Genomic DNA, 7,124 nt, shown 5'->3' with positions numbered 1-7,124 from the left:
ATGATAGATAAATAAGGTTAATTAGATTAGGTCTAATATATAACTTATAAGTATGCAGATAACACATTATTTCATAATAATATATTATACGTTTTCGCAACGTTCGGAACGAGTACAGAGAAAAACAACTACTAAAATTACGTGTCGAAACAGATATTTTTACCAAATACGCACTCGAAGCGCTTCGAATAATTAAACACGCTAAACGCGGTTGGAGTGTACGACCTGTACGGTTACGTCTTTACCACGTGAGTGTGCAGTGTGAACTTTTCTCATATTTCTGTTTCGTGCGGTTTCACTATATAGGTATGTCGTAAAAATGTATTGTTTTGTATTGGACCAGTGGACTTTTCTTTGCAGGTGCGCCGCTCGTCATTATTTATTTATTATCGTCCAAATGGCATTTCCGCGAGTTCTCGACCTGTACGTAATATTATTATCTTCCACCGGAATTCGTCTGTTGCGAAAAACTGTCACTATTAGGTACATATTATTATCGATGGCCGCGGAAGAGCCGAGCGACCCGGCTCGGCTTTAACGAAAACGATTTTTCGACTCGTAACGACAAGACACGCGTGTAAGTACACACCTTTTCGTTTGTAGGCCTCATACAATTTTTTTTTCAAATCCAAGTTGTCAAGATTACTGTACTCAACTCACAATAGCAACACGATATTAAGTCAACGTATCGCAGAATAATTGCGACTCTATACGACAATAAGGACTGACCGTCAAACGCGTCAAACTGGAACGCCCCAAGTTCAACAGTTCCAGACGAATTTTCGGAAAACCATCGACGGCACAACAAGCGCGCGTGGAAAACTCCAAAAATGAATACAATTTTTTCACGAGCAATCAAAACTACTGTAAAAAATATTTCACAGACTCCCTCGACTGCTATAGACATAATTTTTCTAAATGGTTTCAAGACCAGTAGTAATTATTACAGGCTAATGACCTCAAAAAATGAAGCCTTATCAAACCAATGGTAAAAAATAATAATTTTAAACGACCAATAATGTTGCACTCCGCGGCCCATTATTTTTTATATTGTACAATGTACAATTTATTAACCCTTATAAAGTTCATAACGTATAACCCACCGTTTAAATTATCAATTGTGCAGGTAAAAACGTAAAACACTGTAACCCTCGGGCATGGACCAATTGCGCCAAAAAAAAATTTGTATTTTAGGGTCAATATACTAATTGCGCTTGTATTCAAATTTGCCGCCTGGCGGCTATCTTCAGATTTAGAAATATTGTTTCTAATATTGTTTCCAAATTTTATCTGTTATTTTATTTGTTCATTGATCAATTGATTACTGTTTTGAGTGACTGGTTATAATACATTTTATAACGGTATCCGGAATTTTATGAAACGTTGTTATTATTACGGACATTTGATCACGGAAATGTGCATTTGAGTGATAGACGAAAACAAGTTATCATTATCATACATTTTATATAATTGACAATCAAAAAGTAACTTGTTAAATGTGAAGAAAAAAAATATTTATTTATAATATATTATGTATTAATACTCGTATAAAAAATGTAAAACTAACTTATAACTTCTCCTTAGGTATTGTAAAATGTTTAGAGCGCAATATTGGTATATGAAAAGGTAATTTTAAGCGCAATTGGTAAACTCCCTAACCCTCGACTATAATATATTCATTATAGCTTTGATAAGCATTTAAAGACTAACGTAAAGTATTATAGTAATATAGTTAATTTAAAAATAATTTCTCGCTGCATAATTATTATTCACTAAAATAGGTGTTTAAAGCTATTTAAATACGATTTGAACGTTGTAAACGATTTACCGATCAAATTTCATCTCATCCTTGCAAGGCCAGGCACTAACGAGTTAAAAGGTTAAAGTTAAGTTAAAAAGTCGATTCCATTTTAACTTTTTAACTCAACTACCTAGTTACTTTTGGACTCTTTATTAACTTAACTATGTTAACTTACTAAATTTATTTTTTAATCAAAGTGGAATTAACGACTTAATTTTAAATTTTTTTTTCAAGTTAATTTATTTGGTTTTTAATTTTATTACATTTCACTATTTCAGTCTATTTCGTTTTCATGTCTATTATTCCAATCTGACTTATATGGAACTACGGTACAAAGTATAAACACTTTAGTCTATAATTAAGTTTTGGATTGGAAAAAAATCTTGTAAATTGTTGTATAAACAAACTAACTTTTTTTTAACTTAATAAAAATTGTGTGCATTAACTTTAATTTGACTGAGTTAACTTATAATTAAATCAACTTTTAACTTTTTGTCATTGGTTTATGCTTAACTCAACAGAGTTAAAAAAAAAACGATTAACTTGTCCAACCTTGCATCCTCGGACAAATTTTAACAAAACAGTATTAAAAATTTTGTCTTTTCCGCAAAATCGCATTTTTGGTGTTTACGTCACTTGGGCCATCGCATTACGATAAGCAATAATATTATTGCAGTCGCCGGGAAACGATTGCGTTTAACATCAGCTGCCCAGGTACATAACATACAACATTGCAGATCGTTTGCACGCCGATTCGGTGTTAATTATCCATTATTATTATTACTATCGGATTATATACCGTCAACGCGGTCACCGGTATATACATCGATGCAGGGGCGTAGTCAAGAGGGGGGGGGTTATCAGGTCACAACCTCCCCCCCCATGAGTTTTTTAAAACCCCTAAAAAAAATGGCAGAAATATTTTTCGAGATTAAAAAACTTTAAACTTGATACTGACATTTTTTTAATTTTTTTATAAAAAAAAAATCTATCATCAAACCAATTAAACTCGCCATCAACTATTTCGTTAATAAAAGTTTTGATTGTATTCTGTATAATATGTATTTGTATTTGGATAATTATATACGTTGATAAAATATTAAGCTTTGATCGTATAAAAATTAATAATTATATTGGTTTTCAGGCAATATTTCTGTTATTCTCCCGAGTCACGATTATCAGTACCTATAATAATATCTATATTTGGATTGTGTTTTCATCTATTTCTAGCGAAATTAAAATAACAATAACATTAAACATACTTTATACTTTAATCAGTTAAAAGGTATATATAGTAATACAGTATAAATTATAAATCCTTAAATTAGTAAATATAGTACCCATAATGTCAGTGCTTAAGTCACCTATTTATATTTTATACATTCGTGTGAAAAAATGTCTGCTACATCATACATGGAGTAATGCTGACCTTTTAGGGATTTATATAAATATAGGTAAGTTTACCAACAAATTTTGGCAACCACCCCCCCCCCTCCATGAGAAAATCATGCCGACGCAGCGGAGTTCAATCGCAGAATAAATTCTGTGGTTCGGTCGCGCCGTCAACTCTCCGATCGTCTCTCAGGTTTAAATTTTTTATTGCACGCACGTGCTATATATGCTCGCGCGCGCGTGCGCATTCTCTCGTCCGACGAGCTCCACATAACAATAATAATATAATGTAATAATGTCGAAATCGCCGCCGCCGTTCTCTGTATATTGTTTCTTTTAACGATATATAATATATTGTTAATGATTTTTTTTTTTCCATCCCATTATAAATGGATTTCACGTGAACTGCTCCGGTGACCAGTCATACGCACACGCGCCATTCCTCCCACCCCGTTCCCGCTCCTCCTCGGCGGACGACGGCCGTAGTAAGCGATTAATAAAAATTCGGTTTTCATCGGCGCTTCGGTCGTAATGGTATATCGTCGTGTATTTACGAGTACTTACCTCTGGTCGATGTCGACCTCTACTCACGTCGTTGTTATAAATACGACTACTGAGCGTATATATATATAGGTGACGATATAATGTACTGTACTTGGGTATATTTGTGCGACGTATGAGATAGGTATATATAGAGTTTAATGTGACGCGCGCACAATAATTACACGCATTTACTATATACTATACGCATAACCGGGGTAGGTACATGTTAGGTATCCGGTATAAACCTAGTATAATATAATAGTCGTACGTAAAATACGTATTATTTACCGACGGAGAGTCGTACGATCGCGTGTCTATAATGCGCTCGTCGTTTTAGTTGTGTGTCGACACAGTGGTCGAAGTGAGGGGGCATATCACTCCACTTTTTTATAATGAACATTTTCTATCCCTCCACTTGATCTGTCAAAAATAATACATTATATAATTATAATAATAATCATTTACAGACATTGCCGATTTTATGTCTTTGCTTTGGCACATATAGAATCGAAAAACTTTACGTTAAATATTACCATGGCAACCATTTATATATTATATTGAGATTTCCGTCCGTGTGTGTCTCCGTACTACCATGGCAACCAATTATATATTATTTTGAAATTTCCGATAGAATGTTTTGTATTGCCATGGTGTAGAACATATTATTCGTATAGAGTTGGCAATTTTAATGGGCAACAAAGTGAAAGGGACCAGATATTTTTATACACATAGATAGATTATACCTCTGAGCAGGAGATAGGCCAATTTAAAAAGGGACAGGACCAAAGATCAACCAAAGTATCGATACTTTACTAGTGTCGGTAGTATCGGAACGTCCCTATATTCAGACTCTTCAGTAGATTACCTAGGTATGTGCTACATGTGATAACAAGGACAGCAAAGACATAAAATGTGGTACTTCATTGCAGACTCGTATGCAATATGTTTCTTTTTTTGATTAGTCTTATATAGTAGTACAATTTCTGAACGATGACGTTTATTAATGTTGTAAACATTTTTACTTTTTTGACAGGAAATTCAATTTTATTTCATTGATTGCTCGTTCGATTTGGGCCATTTTATTATATAGGAACCCAAAGCCATATTTACCATAAGGCAGGATAGGCAACTGCCTATGGCCTCCATTATTAGAGGGCCTCGGATTTTTATGAAGACTATTTTATATTTCTTAGAGTACTACGCCTTTCATCATATAAAATAAATTTAAGAAACATAAAATATTTCAAAAAAAAAAAATGAAGTGATTAATCCTTAGCATTGTAAATTAAAGTAAATAAAAGTCTATTTTTTATAAGAAAGAATTGATAACTTGGGTTTACTATCAATAGAAAGCGATCTTCTTCAAACTTCGATGACGTAATAAATGAATTTGCTTTAAAAAAAAAAGCAAGAAAAGTAATATTATAAAATACCTTATTATTTATTTCTATTATAAATATAAAAATGTATTATCTATTACAGTTAATAAATAATGTAAAAAAAGAAATATTTTATTTTGTTTTCAATATCAATAATAAATATAAATACCTATATATTAATTAATAAATAATAGGTACAAGAAATCTGTAGCCTGTAGAGTTAATAAATGTATAACTTTATGATTATGTTTGTGAAAATGTATAAGGAAATACTAAATTAATATAAATTATTATTTTGTTTTATACAACTCGTTTGTGTGGGGGGGGGGGGGCTATAAACGCTACTGTTGACAAAGGGCCACGTTTTTATTTTGCCTAAGGCCACAAAATGCCGAAATCAGGCCCTTTAGGAACCTACTATACAGTTTTAATAAATCTAAACGTAATTATTAACTTAATTACAATTTCGATATCAATTAATGAATCTGTAGCCCATAAGCGCAAAATATGACCCAAACGCAACCTAAAAGCGCAAAAATAAATAACCCATAAACGCAAAACAGAATTACCCTTTTAATAACCCATAAGCACAAATCAATTTTATAAAAAATAAATGTTTTTTCTTTAAATCGTAGTTATTATTAATATTTAATTAAGCATTTACAGTGATATTGAAATTAGTTCCAAAAATCGAAAAATCAGTAAAAAATAAATATTAGAATTTTGAGTATTATTTTAAATTAGTTAAAAAATTATTATGAATAAATGAATTAATATATTAAACCACCTAATATAATAATGAGTATGCACCTACTTTAAAATTAAATTTGAAATTTGAAGCTCACTGTCTTCAAGTATTCCAATCTGGAATAATTTTTTTTTTCTTTATAGAAGGTCCAAGTTTTTGATGACTTAAGATTTGCGATACGTAGTTTTTCGACCATTCGACTGTAATTTTAAATAAACTTCTACTTGGTGTTCCTTAATCACTTTAATAAAACTATAAATAGATAGGAGGAGGTTATAAAATTGAACCTTAAAATTCCTGTGATATGATTCTAGACCATTCGTAGTCAATCCTATTGGCTCGTCCGAAGGCGGCTCAGCCTTTTTGTGTAAGTTAATGTAAATTACATTTTAATAATACATTTTTGAAGACTTATAATTTTAATTTTAGCGAAAACCGGACACATACGCACACGTGACACAATCGTATCATAGACACCAACTGATATAGGTGGATATCTCGTATACGATTTAAAACATTTCACTCGAATTTCAATAAAAAATAAAATAGTTTATCAGGTAATACAATTTATTTTTGCGCTTTTATCCCACTACCAAGGTACAAAAGCGCAAATTCATTTTGCGCTTTTGAGTAATCGAAAAAAGGTCAATTTGCGCTTTTGGGTTTCACCGATTAATGACGGTAATTATTAGTGTCTTATCGGCTGTAGGGTTCAATGTTACGACTTTTTTGATAAATTTTCCAAAATTGTATAAATGCAATTTTGCAAAAATATCAGCTTTTCCATTTTGTTTTGTATACTTTCTGGATAACGGTATATTAAAATGCATACTGTTAGTATATCTATAAGTTGTAACTGTACATAAATGTAATATTTTGTAAGTTTTAAATTTAAATTAATAAGTAAGTATATAGTTTTACGTGACTAAATAACAATATATTCTAAACGCTTTTATTGATAAAACTTTGGAAATTTGTAACATGAGGTAAAATACTTTGGCAGCATAAAATGTAAGTACCTGCACTTGCACAAAATATTATTATATACTTTTAAATCAAGCGACTAACCCTTTGCAACTTCGCAAGTATATTTTTAAAAATTATATTAACGATTATCTCTGTAGTCATTATCAAATAAGAATATTATGTGATTGTTCTTAAATTACCTTTTAGACTTCTAATTTTTGGTCACATTTGAACTTTTTTTTAATTTTAATTTGACAATTCTTTCCGGTAGAGATCTTTTTTTTGATAAAGGTAA

The sequence above is a fragment of the Acyrthosiphon pisum genome, chromosome A2, assembly GCF_005508785.2.
Source record: "Acyrthosiphon pisum isolate AL4f chromosome A2, pea_aphid_22Mar2018_4r6ur, whole genome shotgun sequence".
Taxonomy (NCBI): Eukaryota; Metazoa; Arthropoda; class Insecta; order Hemiptera; family Aphididae; genus Acyrthosiphon; species Acyrthosiphon pisum.
This window is presented reverse-complemented; position numbering follows the sequence as displayed.